Source organism: Pongo pygmaeus, chromosome 18, assembly GCF_028885625.2.
Source record: "Pongo pygmaeus isolate AG05252 chromosome 18, NHGRI_mPonPyg2-v2.0_pri, whole genome shotgun sequence".
Lineage (NCBI taxonomy): Eukaryota > Metazoa > Chordata > Mammalia > Primates > Hominidae > Pongo > Pongo pygmaeus.
In genome coordinates, this window is record NC_072391.2 from 28,130,493 (window position 1) to 28,145,573 (window position 15,081).

Sequence of the window (15,081 nt, forward strand, 5' to 3'; positions counted from 1 at the left end):
TTTCCTAAATCTTTAACTTCCTTAGCTTTCTATCACAGTTCACAATGCTCACCTTACAATTGCCCACTCAACCTTGTCTGCAAATTGGAATTATTTGGGAAGCTTTAAAAACATTAAGGACTAGATTCATGCTCAGGAATATTGCTGTCACTGGTCTAGGGACAGCTGGGACATTGGTGTCATTCTAAGATGCAACCAAGGTTCAGGCTTTCTGTTTCAAGTCTTGAATTGGTACTTTCTTCCAGCTCCATGTTGCAAAGCCACTGACAAAACATTGTCCTCACTGTATCACTGGCGGCTCTATGTTCTAGGCTGGTCATATCAGTATTAGCCAGCATCCCACTGTGCAAGGGGAATCAGATATGGGAGTTAAAAGGTTAAAACTTAAAAATGAGGCTGGGCACCATGGTTCATGCCTGTAATCCCAGCACTTTGGGAGGCCGAGGCAGGTGGATCACTTGAGGTCAGGAGTTCAAGATGAGCCTGGCCAACATGGTGAAACCCCGTCTCTACTAAAAATACAATAATTAGCTGGGCGTGGTGGTACACACCTGTAATCCCAGCTACTGGGGAGGTTGAGGCAGGAGAATCAGTTGAACCCGGGAGACTGAGGCTGCAGTGAGCCAAGATCACACCACTGCAGTCCAGCCTGGAGAAACAAACTTAAAAATAATTTCAGTTATTCACTAGCCTTTGAGTATTCCTGTTATTTTTCTTGATTTATAAAATAAGCCTTGTCCATAGGAAAATTTAAGCATCTCTTTGTATTCTGCAGTTTTTCTATCTCTTGAACATTTTGGTTAAGGGATCTGAAAGCTATGACTCCAGTGTCCTTTCTAGCTTTTTGCTCTACAGAATTGCTGTGTTCCATTGAAAACAAGCATCTTTCACTTAGCATCAAAATCGCATGCTAACAGACTTTTTAGCATCCAACTTGTACGCCAGGGTGAATCTGGAAATTGGCTCTCTACTGGAATATAATCAGCGTGATCCAGGGGTCTTTCCAGCTCCAGTCCAGCTGGAAACTCCTTTTAGGACAAGCATTGTGAGTATATGCCATATGTCAGGGAGTGAGGGCAGTCATATGGATGTGGAGGAAGAAAGATGAATAGTAAGAAGGACTTTCTGGAAGAAAGGAACTCTTTCCAAGCCTAGCTGACAAATAGGACTTAAGAAGGAGGTCATTTCTCTACATCTGGCCTCAAGCCTTTTTTATAGGGAAGAAAAAAAAATATGTTGAAATCCTCCTTGAATTTCATCCTTGAGTTGAACTGATGAAGTTCTCTTCCATAGTAGATAAAAACAGTACCTCCTAAAATGAAATTCAGAGAAAGTGAAGGGAGGAATTGGCTCCTGAGGGTGGAAGGAGCAGACACAGCTGCATCCTTTGCCTTCAAAATTTCTTGAAGGAATAGAGGAGCTGTGAAAAAGAATAAATTCATAATGGCATGGAAAACAAAGAGGGGTGCCATTAGTAGATAAGAAAATTTGAGGCATTGCTGATGTATAGAAAGCAGAAATGATCAGATTTATGGAGAGACAAATTTGGAGGCAACAGCTCACAACATATGGGGGAGTAGACTGTGGCCAAGTAGACGCAATTTAAGAAAAATTTGAAAGCTAGAGTCAATAAAATGGAAAGAACCTTAGGAGTACACACTGAGTATCTTCAGTTCGTATTTGCATAATATCACATTTCTCTCTTCTTTTTATTGGGGATACTTGATCAGGATCCAGAATTCTTCATCACTTGTCTACCTATGACACAGGTGAAAACATGTATATTGTTTATTCCTATAAAGACAGAGCTTCTCAGTTTCTAAGTTGCACAGTTACTTGCAGACATTTAAAAAATATATAGATATCTGTGCTTCAATCAAAACTTCCTGAATCAGAATCTTTGAGATTCCAAACATCTGGATTTTCAAAAATTTCTCAAGAAGATTCTGATGCACTGAGAGTCAAAGACCACTTTTATAAGACACTTTCTCCAGACTACAGTTTAGATTTGGGGTGATTAGGCCATACCAAGATGGTATGATATGTTTAACATGTGTTTCAGACAATAGATAGAATGGAGAAATGCAAATAACTAAATAGGTAACATAAGAAAACTTCCCAGAGTTGAATAAAGATATTCTTTTCAGATCAAAGGGCCCCCTGGCTACTAAGGAGGATGAATGAAGAAAGGGCCTATACATGGACACCTACTTCATAGTAAAATTTGAGGACATGAAGTATAAAGAGGACATTCTGAATACTTCAAGAGACAGCACCCTTGGCTGGGCATGCTGGTGAGCACCTGCAGTCTCAGCTACCTGGGAGACTGAGGCGGGAGGATCACATGAGCCCGGGAGGTCAAGGCTGCAGTGAGCCATGACTATGCCACTGCACTGCAGCTTGGGCAACAGAGCGAAACCCTGTCTAAAAAAAAGGGGCGGCAGGGTGGGGGTATCAACTTACCTTGGGTGTGGCTAAAGTTGTGTACTTCAGAAGAAGAGATATTGCAAAAGCTTCATGTTTATTACTTGTGACTCTATGCCTTAGTTTCCTTTCTACTGTAAAGTAAGAAAAACAATAATTCAGAGAGTTAAATGAGTTACTACACAGAAAATTATTATAATACGAACTGGCATGTAATAAGTGTTCACTAAATGTTTAATTTTATCATTATTATTCCACAATAAGTATGCCTTTTAAGGTTATTCAATGCTTTTCTTATGCAACACCTGGAAGATATTTCAGTAATTCCAGGAAGAGGGGTCCCAGTGATAACATTAATTGTGTTGTTACTGTTGCAGCCATGCTTCTAGAAGTGAGTTAGACACAGTGGGAGGCTGCATTGGATGCTCTCCGTGGTCCTGCCCAGCATAGCCATTTTGGAGATTTTAAAGATGCTTCAAGTGTACTTACATAGACAGAATAATATAGAATTATATTATTATTTACTCTAAATATAATAAACTATTTTGTTAGTTCTGACCAGAAAATACAAATGTGAAAGCTGACGGCAAGAATCTGACTTATTGAGGTACCCAGTTGACACCCATGGAAGCATCTGAGACCCCAGAGAAACCTGGCTTAGTTCCATGGAATGAACCACAGATCCTAGTCTATGGCACAGAGTCTGTAGCCAGATTGAGGCAGCACTGTGGGTGTTTGGGAACAATCCCAGGAACTTGGCAGCCTGAACATACTCAATGACCTTCTTGAAACTGACAGTTCACTCGAGCTCCTCATCCTCCTCCATTCAGCCCTGCATCCGTCTTTCACTTGCAAAGCTGAAAAGGACAGCTTGAAAATTTATTGTCTGCATCTAAGACCCTCTGTCTTGCATGCTTATGGTCCTCAACATGAATGGAGCAAATGACACAAATACTACTGTGCATCAAAAGTAATAAAGAAGGTCATAGGAGAAAAAGGGACTGAAAAATTCTTTAGTCATTCATTTTTCCCAAATATTTTCAAAGAAGTCAGATTTGATAAAACCAGGGATAGCAGTCAGGGGTCAGAGCAGCATTTGTGTTCTCACAGTGTCCCAGGGCTAAAATATAGTCATCCCTAGTGATTTTGGAATACTTCAAAGCCAAAGCAGGTAGAGAAGCCAAAAGCCATTCAGCAGTGCCAGTGTCCAAAATGCAAGGTCATGCGTTAGTTAGTAGGTTGCTGTATTCAGCAAGGAATTCAGAGGCAAGGAGATGGAAGTAAGTGCAAACAATTGAGAATCATACTAGATTTTAAGCTTCTCAAGAGCAAGATATATATGTATATTGTTTACCATTACATTCCCTGACTCTCATGTAGTGCCTGGAAAATACCCACACATTTATATAATGACTGATATGACTGATATAGTGATCAAATAGTTTTTTTTTTGTTTGTTTTGAGATAGGGTCTCTGTCACCCAGACTGGAGTGCAATGGAGCAATCATGTCTCACTGCAGCCTCAACCTCCTGAATTCAAGCAATCCTCCCACCTCAGCCTCCCAAGTAGCTGGGACTACAGATGTGCTCCACATACCCAGCTATTTTTTTTTTTCTATTTTTTGTAGACACAAGGTCTCACTATATTGCCCAGGCTGGCCTCGAACTCCTGAGCTCAAGTGATCCTCCTGCCCTGGCTTCCCAAAATACCGGGATTATAGTTGTGAGCCACTGTGCTTGGCACTCAAATAGTTTTAAAAAGGAAAATGTTGGGAGTTAAGAGAAACATTATCTATTGTTCATGACTTTTCAAATGTGCTCACTGGGGCTTATTCAGTGGTTGAGTTGACTGTGCTTCAAGAACTTAGAGTGAAGCACAAACATTCAATTTTTCTTTAATCTCCTGCTGATTTCCAGGTACCATGCAAGGCATGAGTGATGCAAAAATAATAAAGACAAGGCCTTTTCCCTTGAGAGGGTCAAAACTTCACAAAATAAATGATGTTCTTGCTCTCCATTTAATATGTAGGAGTTTTCCAGGTAAAGAGAGGGAGAAAATTTTCCAAGAAGATGGACTTTTATGTTCTAGGACCTAGCTGCAAATTTCCTAAGACAGTTTCACGTACTTAAAGTATAAAGTGTGTGAGAAGTAGTGGTGGTATATTATGTTTGCAAGGTACTCGGGCTTGAGCCAATTAGTAAAAGGACCTTATCCTTCATCTTTAAGTCTTACCACATTATGTTGGGGTTGATGAATAGCCATGAAATGATTTAGATGATCTTAGTTTTTTGTTTTGTTTTGTTTTGTTTTTAGACAGGATCTCACTGTCACCCAGGCTGGAGTACAGTGGCTCGATCTTGGCTCACGGCAACCTCTGCTTCTCAGGCCCAAGCAATTCTCCCATCTCAGCCTCTCAAGTAGCTAGGACCACAGGTGTGAGCCACCATGCCCAGCTAATTTTTTGTGTATTCTTTGTATAGATGGGGTTTCACCATGTTGCCCAGGCTGGTCTCGAACTCCTGAGCTCAAAGTGATCCTCCCACCTCGGCCTCCCAAAATGCCCAGCTCCATCTTAGGTTTTGCAGCAATCGCCCTGGATACACATATGGAGAATGGAATGAAGAGGTAAGAAGGCAGAAAGACCAGTTATGGAATCATTTGTTGTCTCTGTAAGAAATGATGAAGTCCAGAATGAATTTCCAGAACTGGTAGTGGGTAGGAAATAAGAAGACAAATTTGATAGCAATTAGGAGTTGAAATCGAGAATTGGTGAGACATTGAGGATGACTATAAAGTTTGGAAATTAGGTGGATGGTGATGCTTTCTATTCAAGATCAGAACACAGGAGGTCAGTTATTAAGGTAAGGAATTCATTTTGATATATTGGGGTTGAAACACCAGTGGACTTCCAAGTAGATTTGTCCTGTGCCAGTGGGAAGTATGAGCCTGGAGCTCAATAGAGAGCAGCAGATGTTGGAATTCTGCTTTTCCTAAATGTGCAACTGCGCGAAGGAGAAAAGCACTTTTGGGCTCTCTTCAATCAGGTTTCGGGGAAGCTGACGTTTGCTCCCCTCCATGAATATCTTAGTTCTGAAAATTTACGTCTGCTGTGTCAAGTGAGGTCTGACTGCTAGACCCAAAGCTCAGGTGCTCTTTCTCATTGGCCAAGGATGACTCAGGGTGTATTATCTGTTTCATACCCTTCACCAAGGGGCATAACAATGTATGCTCCTCAGTAGCCATTCATTCCCCAAATTTGTTCTCTCTCCTTCCACTCTTCCTCCCTTACCTGCTCTATTCTGACTCCTTCCCCAGCTCCTAAACTAAAACCTTCCAAGATCACCAAAGAACTGTTAACTGTAAGGGGAAGATATTGATCCTTTTCTTAATTCACCTCTCTACAGCATCTGAGTACTCCGTTTCTTACTGAAAATTGCTTCGTAACTTTCTTAATTGACATTTTTCTGTTTTTTTTTTCTCTCTTAACTCTCACTACTTCCTTTTTAGTTCTCTTAGCCAAATCCTTATTCTCTGGAAATTTGTTTTTATTGCTTTTAACGTAGTGGAATTATTTTTCTGATTTTAAAGTTGACAGATAATTACTAAAAATTTAAAGCAATGCCCAGAATAGTGCAAAGTGGACTGATAAAAATTATCCTAATATTCAGCTCCTGTAGATAACTAAGGCTAACATTTCATTTTTTAAAAAAAGTTATTTTATTTTATTTTTTAAGTTCTGTGGTACATGTGTAGGAAGTGCAGGTTTGTTACATAGGTAAACATGTGCCAGGGTGGTTTGCTGCACCTATCAACCCATCACTTAGGTATTAAGCCCAGCATGCATTTAGCTCTTTTCCCTAATGCTTTCCCAGCTCCTGCCCTCCCCTGACAGTCCCCAGTGAGTGTTGTTTCCCTCCCTCTGTCCATGTGTTCTCATTGTTTAGCTCCCACTTATAAGTGAGAATGTCTGGTGTGTGGTTTTCTGGTCCTGCATTTGTTTGCTGAAGATAATTGGCTTCCAGCTCCATCCATGTCCCTGCAAAGGACATGATATCATTCCTTTTTATGGCTTCATAGTATTCCATGGTGTATATATACCACATTTTCTTTATCTAGTCTATCATTGATGGGCATTTGAGTTGATTCCATGTCTTTGCTATTGTAAATAGTGCTGCAATAAACATACGCATGCATGTATCTTTATAATAGAATGATTTATATTCCTTTGAGTATATACCCAGTAATGGGATTCCTGGGTCAAATGGTATTTCTGCTTCTGAAATCTTTGGGAAATTGCCACACTGTCTTCCAAAATGGTTGAACTAATTTACATTCCCACTAACAATGTAAAAGCACGGGCAAAGTTGCAGAGAAAAGGTTAGCATTTTAATAGCCGTCTTTTCTCCTCCCGGCCTCTCTCCAATGTGGACTCAAAACTGTCTAAACAATGATTTGTCCTTGATTTTTTTGGAATTGCTCCCATTTTGGAGGCAACTCTACCAATTGTGATTACTGAAGGAACTTTTATTTTGTATACATCTTGAAAGAAGATAACAAAATCCTCCTTCCACCTAACATCTGTTCACAATTAGTCATCCCAGTAGTGGGCATCTTGTACAGAAATCTTAGCTAGCCTTCAGAAGCAAATTAAGATCAAATATGCCTTGCTGAATGGCAGGGAATGGATTCTTTGCTATATTATAAATATAATATAAGGATTAAGAAAATGGACTACTTGTACTAGATTGGGGATATTAGGGAAAAGCCAGGAAAGATGGACAGTTTTATTTCACCCCCACAAAACACTTATTACAGTATAATTCGTGTTGGATGAAGAATACTGTGTAAAGCACATTTGATTGGAATAAAAACTCAAAATAGGGGCAACAATGTAGGAAGATCCTGTCCTGCCGTGAGGTTGACAAAGAGTGGCCAGAAATGTGAGACAAAACACTGGATGGGTGTTCGAACGGCACACCTGATAAACTCTCTGTCATAGGCTATCAGGAAAATAAGTTCTTTTTTTATTTTTATTTTTATTTTTTGAGGCAGAGTCTCATTCTGTGGCCCAGGCTGGAGTGTAGTGGCGCAATCTCGGCTCACTGCAACATCTGCCTCCCGGGTTCAAGCAGTTCTCCTTCCTCAGCCTCCAGAGTAGCTGAGATTACAGGCTCATGCCACCACGCCCAGATCATTTTTGTATTTTTAGTAGAGACAGGGTTTCACCATGTTAGCCAGGCTGGTCTTGAACTCCTGAATGATCCACCTGCCTTGGCCTCCCGAAGTGTTGGGATTACAGGAGTGAGCCACCTCTCCCAGCAGGAAAATAAGTTCTTAATAAGGAGACTGATAGGTAGCTTATTGATTCTTTTAGGGAGTTGTATATTCAGAAGAATTCCAAGCTTGGAAGATAATGGCCTGGACTTGCTTCTTCTCAAGGCAGCTCCCCCTGGTCCCAAATACCTACAATAACAGGGAGTATACTGCTTAATTGACATCATTTCCCTGATAGGAAAATCATCCCCAATTCCCTCCTCACAGAGGTGGTTCCTAACATAACTAGGCAATGGAGATGTTTTCCTTAGGAAGACTTTAGGGTAGAAACATTTCAGAACAAGACACTTATTTTCCCATTATGAGATCTTCTGCCCCATCCCTTAATTGTTACAAACCATCCCTGACTGTTCTAATAGACCAAAAGACCTGTTCTAATAGACTGTTCTAATAGACCATCTTGCCATGATTTTGCCCCCTGGGATATTTGGCAATGTCTGTAGTCACTTTCGATTGTCATAACTGGGGAAAGATGTTCCTGGTATCTAGTAGGTAAAGGGTTGATGTAACCAAGCCCCCCACAACAAAGAATCATCTGGCTCAAAATGTCAGTAGTGTCAAGGTTGAGAAACCCTGTAATAGAGTGTGTGCTCTGCGCCAGTGGCCAAGAAATAGTTGGTACATTACTGTCATTTTTAAATGATAGTCTTTATTGTAGTTATGCCATTTTCCTCCATTTTTTTGTATTCAATTTTGGATTTTTTCATATAATAATGGATAGTATGGATCTGTTAGATGTGGTACTGGAGAAAAAAAGGTGCATCGCCCAGAGAGCTGGATCTTGACAGCACGTAGGAAGTAGCTACTCCTTCCTACTGTGTTTCCTACTGTGTTTCCTGCTTGGGTTTGCAGTGTTGTAGCTTTAAAATGTATGGAGGGCCAGGTGCGGTGGCTCATGCCTGTAATCCCAGCACTTTGGGAGGCCAAGGCGGGCAGATCACCTGAGGCCAGGAGTTCAAGACCAGCCTGGCCAACATGGTGAAACCCCGTCTCTACTAAAAATACAACAATTAGCTGGGTGTGGTGGTGCATGCCTGTAGTCCCAGCTTCTCTAGAGGCTGAGGCAGGAGAATTGTTTGAACCTAGGCGGTGGAGGTTGCAGTGAGCCCAGACTGTGTCACTGCACTCCAGCCTGGGTGACAGAACGAGACTGTTAAAAAAAAAATTATGGGAGAAGGTGACTACTTGTGTTTTCTAGGCAGCAAATGGTACAATATACTGAATGCCAGTTGCTTTATTTGACTAGTTCTTCCATCTTGGATTTTCTGGGAATTATCCTCATCTTATAGAAACAAGCTCCCTCATCTCCCTCTCCTACTTAGTTACCACTGGGAACAATTTTAGACAGTATGACACTATTATCCAATTAACAATTATTAAACCAGGGCTGGACTGGGCCAATCAGAGTGGATTCTTCAGGACTCGGAGTTGAGGCCAAAATATTGTAGTGTAGCCTGGCTGCTTGGTTGAACTGAAGAAATGCAAATTTGGAATATGATATTAGTGACCAGTTTTCTACCATATGGACTAGAAAACAGAAGAGATTAGCAGAAGTGAGCCTTAAGAATATCACCTGTATTCAGGGAAGAAGAGCAGAAAGACTGAGAGTTTTGACAGTATGTGCGGCTGGCTCTGGCTGCAGTTCTATTCTGAGAGGCTGTGAGAATCCCCAGTGTCTTCATGGAAAACGCCCCTTTTTGCATAAGATGATGATTTCCTCTTAAACATAAAGTTGTACATTTGTGATCAGACAATAAAATACTGTAGCTTTATTTTTTATTAAACAATATAATTTAGCCAGCTATACAGGTCAATACATTTACATCTACAAGGGCTGTATTTCATTTTTAATGAATATACTATAATTTATTTAACAAGTTCTCCTTACTAATGAGCATTAAGAGTTCCAACAAGCATTTCTGCAACAAATATCCTTAAACACACTTTTAATATAAAATAGTTGCCCAACTGTCTTCTTCCCATAAAGTCCTTAATGTCAGATTGGTCAGACTGCTGGATCAAAGGTATTTTCATTAAAAATTGTTAAAATATTGTCATACTTCCCTCCAGAACAATTATATTAGTTTACACTTTCATTAACAGTGATTAGGAGATATTCTTTCTTCAAAATGATTGTCAATGTTAGGTTTTGTAAATATTTTCAGTATTTGTAATCTGATGGAAAAGGCTTATGTCACATTTAAAATTTTGAATTTATTTGATCATTAGTGAAAATAAATGTTATATATTTATTGGTGATTAGTATTTTTTATTTTGTGAGTTGCCTTTTCATGTCTTTTGACCAGTTTTGATTTAGGAGTTCACATTTTATCGTTGATTTGTAACCAGTCTTTACATATTAGGGACATTCACTCTCTATTATCTGTGTTGCAACCTTTATTCCCCACTTGATACTTTGTTTTCCTTTGATTTTTGACCTTGTGCACATATATATGGGAAGAATGCAGGCACTTTTAAAACACTTGTAGTCAAATTTCTCAATTTTATCTTTCCTATTTATAAAAAGAAAGGCAATAACTTTTACCCTTATTTTATTTTTAGATTTAAATTTTTCATTTTTAGAATATTTGATCCACCATGATTTATTTTGACTTGTGGAATGTGTTGTGATGCAGTTTTTCTCCCTTGATTTCTGACTTTTTGGATTTCCCACCTGCTACCATTTGTTCCTGAAGTTCTTTCAATTCTGTCTCCAGAATATCTTTGGAATGCATTCCCTCATTCCACCTCCAACTTCCCCACCCTGACCAAGAATTCATTATTTTTGGCCCACATTACTGCAACAGCTTCCTATCTGGTCTCCCTGCTTCCAATCTTAGAACTCTAAAATTCAGTCCCAGATGTTGCCAGAATGGTTTTTCAAAAAGAAACTCCTGGGGAACTTCCAGGAAAGATTTTGATTTGGGCATAGTCATTTCATTTTTCTGTCCAAGATTTCCATGGAAAATACTAGCTTAAGTAGTTTGAACTACTCTACAATATTCAGAATGCCACTCTGGCCATATTTTAAACATTTCTCAAAAATTAAAAATTCCACTAGGACTCCATGCTTCAAAAAAACAGGAGATTTGGTAATGCCTTGTCTTGGGTCCTCTGACTTAAGACTCAAGGAATTACTGACCTTTTAAATAGCGCTCAGAGCAAGATGCGTTTCTATAATATTGATAATTTTCCCCCTGACACACTGGGGCCTGTCGGGGGGTTGGGGGCAAGGGGAGGGAGAGCATTAGGACAAATACCTAATGCATGCAGGGTTTAAAGCCTAGATGACGAGTTGATAGGTGCAGCAAACCATCATGGCACATGTATACCTAGGTAACAAACCTGCACATTCTGCACATGTATCCCAGAACTTAAAGTAAAATAAAAGAAATAAATAAGATATAAAGATATGGGCTTAATATTCAATAACTCCCTCACATATCCAAGTCTCCTTGCAGTTAGACGTAGGCCACATGACTGGTTTTTGTCAACGGATTGTGAGCAGATGTGCAGTGTGACTTGTCCAAGGAAAAGCTCCAGGAGCCAACATGTGGTTACTCCATGTCATTGTCTCCCTCTGCCACAAGCCTCATATGGTCCAGATACAAACACTCTATTTATCCTGCTCCCATAATGAAGAAGATGTGGGCCAGAGTTGCAGTTAACTCGAAATAGGAGTAAGAAACAAATCATGGAGTTTTGGAGATCATTACTTCTGCAGTGTAACTCAACCAGACTTCCAAGAGTCTAAGGTGGAAACTGCTAGTTTCCACCTCTTAAAGCCTGGGCTCTGAACTGGCATGGCTTACTTCTACCATACTCTAGAGATCAGAGAAGTCACAGCCTACCCCAAATTCAAAATAGTAGGAAGGCATAGATGGGGTGAGTGTCAAAAAGTCTGTGGTCATCTTTCATCTGCCACAATCTGCCCTTTGGCCACAAATACAATCTTCTCTCTTGAAAAACACATTTACTACCTTCATCTTCCAAGACTACCAAAGCCTCACATCATCATGGCATTGGCTCAAATTCCAGGATATCATCATCAAAATCAGGTCTTGGCATGGATGCAGGTCTTTGGATGTGGTTCTTTGAGAATGATTCCTCTTGATCTGAAGACTTGTGGATTAAAGAGCTAAGCTCTTTATTGCCAAAATACATCCAACATGTCGTAGAAATACAGATAGAATAATCACAATGGAGGAATATGGGGTCCATAGTGATTCTGAAATCCTGTTAAGAACATGTTGCTTGTCAAGGAACATGGGCCCCGTTTTACTCCCTGAAAATGATTTGCCATGGCTCTTGGTTCCATGCTCTGAGACCACTTTCTCACATAAGATAGATCAGGTGTGCAACTGAATAGCTGTGTCTCCCTTTTTCCTTCCCAGAATAAGTTGGAGATCCATAGGCTTCTTTTATATATATATATATATATATATATATATATATATACTATTTTTCTCCCTTTCTGTGTAAGTTGCTGGTACTTCCACCAATTTAATCATCATACAAAAATAAACAAATAAATAGCCAGTTGTGGTGGCTCATGCCTATAATTCCAGCAGTTTGGGAGGCCAAGGCAGGAGGATCACTTGAGCCTGGGAGTTCAAGATGAGCCTGGGCAACATAGCAAGACCCCATCCCTACAAAAAATAAAATTAGCCAGGCATGGTGGTGCATGTCTGTAGTCCCAGCTACTCGGGAGGCTGAGGCAGGAGGATTGCTTGAGCCTAGGGTATCGAGGCTGAAGTGAGCTTTGGCACACTATTTTAACTCTAGCCTGGGAAACAGAGCAAGATTCTGTCTCAAAAAAAAATTATTGCTGGGTGGCTCAGCTCGTGCCTATAATCCCAGCACTTTGGAAGGCAAAGGTGGGCAAATTGCTTGAGTTCAGGAGTTCAAGAACAGCCTGGGCAATGTGGTAAACCCTGTCTTTACAGAAAACACAAAAATTAGCTGGGCGTGGTGGTGTGTGCCTGTAGTCCCAGCTACTTGGGAGGCTGAGGTGGAAGGATCACTTGAGCCCAAGGGGTTAGGGCTGCAGTGAGCCAAGATCATGCCGCTGCACTCCAGCCTAGGTTACAGAGAGAGACTCTGTCTCAAAAAAAAAAGAAAAATTATCATAAATACTATGTGAGTTTTCTGTAAATCTTATTGAGTTTCACCCCATTAGACAAAAACAATACCCACAAATCTCTTTATGACAGTTCCCTCTCCAGCTTTATTTTAGAGTCAGAATATTGTGAGACAACACCCTTAAGATGCTTAGAAACCTTTTTGTCTCTTTGAGAGGGTCCATGAGGCAGGCCCATAAATCTTGTTGAGGTATTAACAAAGGGTCTCAGTTTTATCCTTGAGATGATCTGTACCCTGAGGCCATTTCTTGTGTTGAGATCATTTTGCTGTCTTGAAAATCTGGGAATGAGGAATGATTTTATTTTTAAACATACAGGTCTTTGTTCCTTTATATTTCCTCTAAATTCTTATTGAAAGCTGCAGAATTCCTTTTTTTTTTTTTTTTTAGCTCATCTGTCTCTATTTGTACTTTCTTACATGTAGCTAAATAAAACTAACTGGCACTTTCCACATTCTTCCTGGGAATCTCCTTAGCCAAATCTGTAAGTTCATCATGTATATTTTCTGCTTTCCACATTACCTCAGGCAAAAATGTTGCCAAACATTTTGTCATTAAGGACACTTATCCCTTTTTCTCCAGTCTTTAATGACAAATTCCTCACTGAACTTCAAGCCTTCACTAAAACTTCTTCAGGCTGCTAAATCTCTGGGCTGCAACTCAGTCCTAAATAAAATGTGACATGTCTTAGTTTATTTTTATTTCTCCTTCTAATGGCAACACCCCCACTCCAAGTAGCAAATTGTTTTCTGGTCTGTTTTTGATGTATTCCATGCCCCTCCGAATCTTAGAGGCTGAAAACAACAACCATTTTATTATGGTCATAATTAGTTGAGTTAGCACATAACTCAATCTGCACCAATCACAGAGGCCAACTGGATCTCTCTCTGACTGTGGGAAGAAGAGCTCATGGAGACCCTCACTGAATTTGTAGCAAGAACAGTAAAATCACTTTGTTAAACCTCTGAGATACGAGAATGATGCTTAAAAACACACACACACACCCACCCACACATACACACAACTACAACATAAGCCTATTTTGATAAAAACACACCTCTTCTTTATAAGTATCAATCCTATCTTTATTTAAAATTTTGGCATTGGTTCATTGTAGATTTTTCCACTAATTTTGATTTTTTTAAATATTGCATCAAAGGCCAGGTGTGGTGGCTTACACCTGTAATCCCAGCACTGTGGGAGACCAAGCGGGAGGATTTCTTGTATCCAGGAGCTCCAGACCAGCCTGAGCAACATGACATTTTTAAGTGTTCAGCAGAGTATCTGAAACAAAGAAGACCACCAATTAATCTGTAAGTTTCATGAATAAGTCACGAGTGAATATAGGTAAGAAAGCTGAGACACAGAGAGGTTAAGCAACTTACTCAGAGTCACGGAGAGTTATCTGTAGTGCTAGGACTGGAATCATGACTGCCTGATTTAAGTAAAGCTGTTAATCAGGCAGAAATTGCCCATTCATTCTCCTGAACTAAACTCACAGAAGGCTGACCATTTATTCCACTTTAGCAATGACTGGTCATAAGAGAGCTGCCTACAAAAAAATCAAAAATTAGTCTGGTGTGGTGGTGTGCTCTTGTAGTCCCAGTTACTCAGGAGGCTGAAGTGGGAGGATGGCTTGGACCAGGGGGGTCAAGGCTGCAGTGAGCCATGATCGTGTCATTGCACTCACCCTGGAAGACAAAGTCAGACTGTGTCTCAAAAAAAAAAGTACATCAAAGATGATTTATCTTGATTACTGAGTTTTTTTGAGGGTGGCCTTAAATTTTGTATGAATGTTGAGTGTTTTACTTGCTCCACCTTAATCCTGTCTCTGCCCTAAGGTGATGCAGATGAATACAGTTTTGTTCTTGAAGGCCGCATGATAACTGTATTATCTATTATAACCATAAGGCTCTGAATCCTGGGATGTCCTGGCAAGAATATGATAGTACCATCAGAAGCATAAGGTGATGGAATTTTATGGATAAAAAGGATTTTTGAGATAAAATATCTGAACCCTTTCTGTTAGAGACAAAGAGACAGAAACACAAAGGGATAAAATAATTTGGCCAAAGTCATACAGCTGATAAATTATAGATCTTGTATCCAAACTCATTATATTTTGCTGGAAGTTTAGCATTTATTTCACCACAATAAAAAAGCCAACTCTAGAATCCTTTTC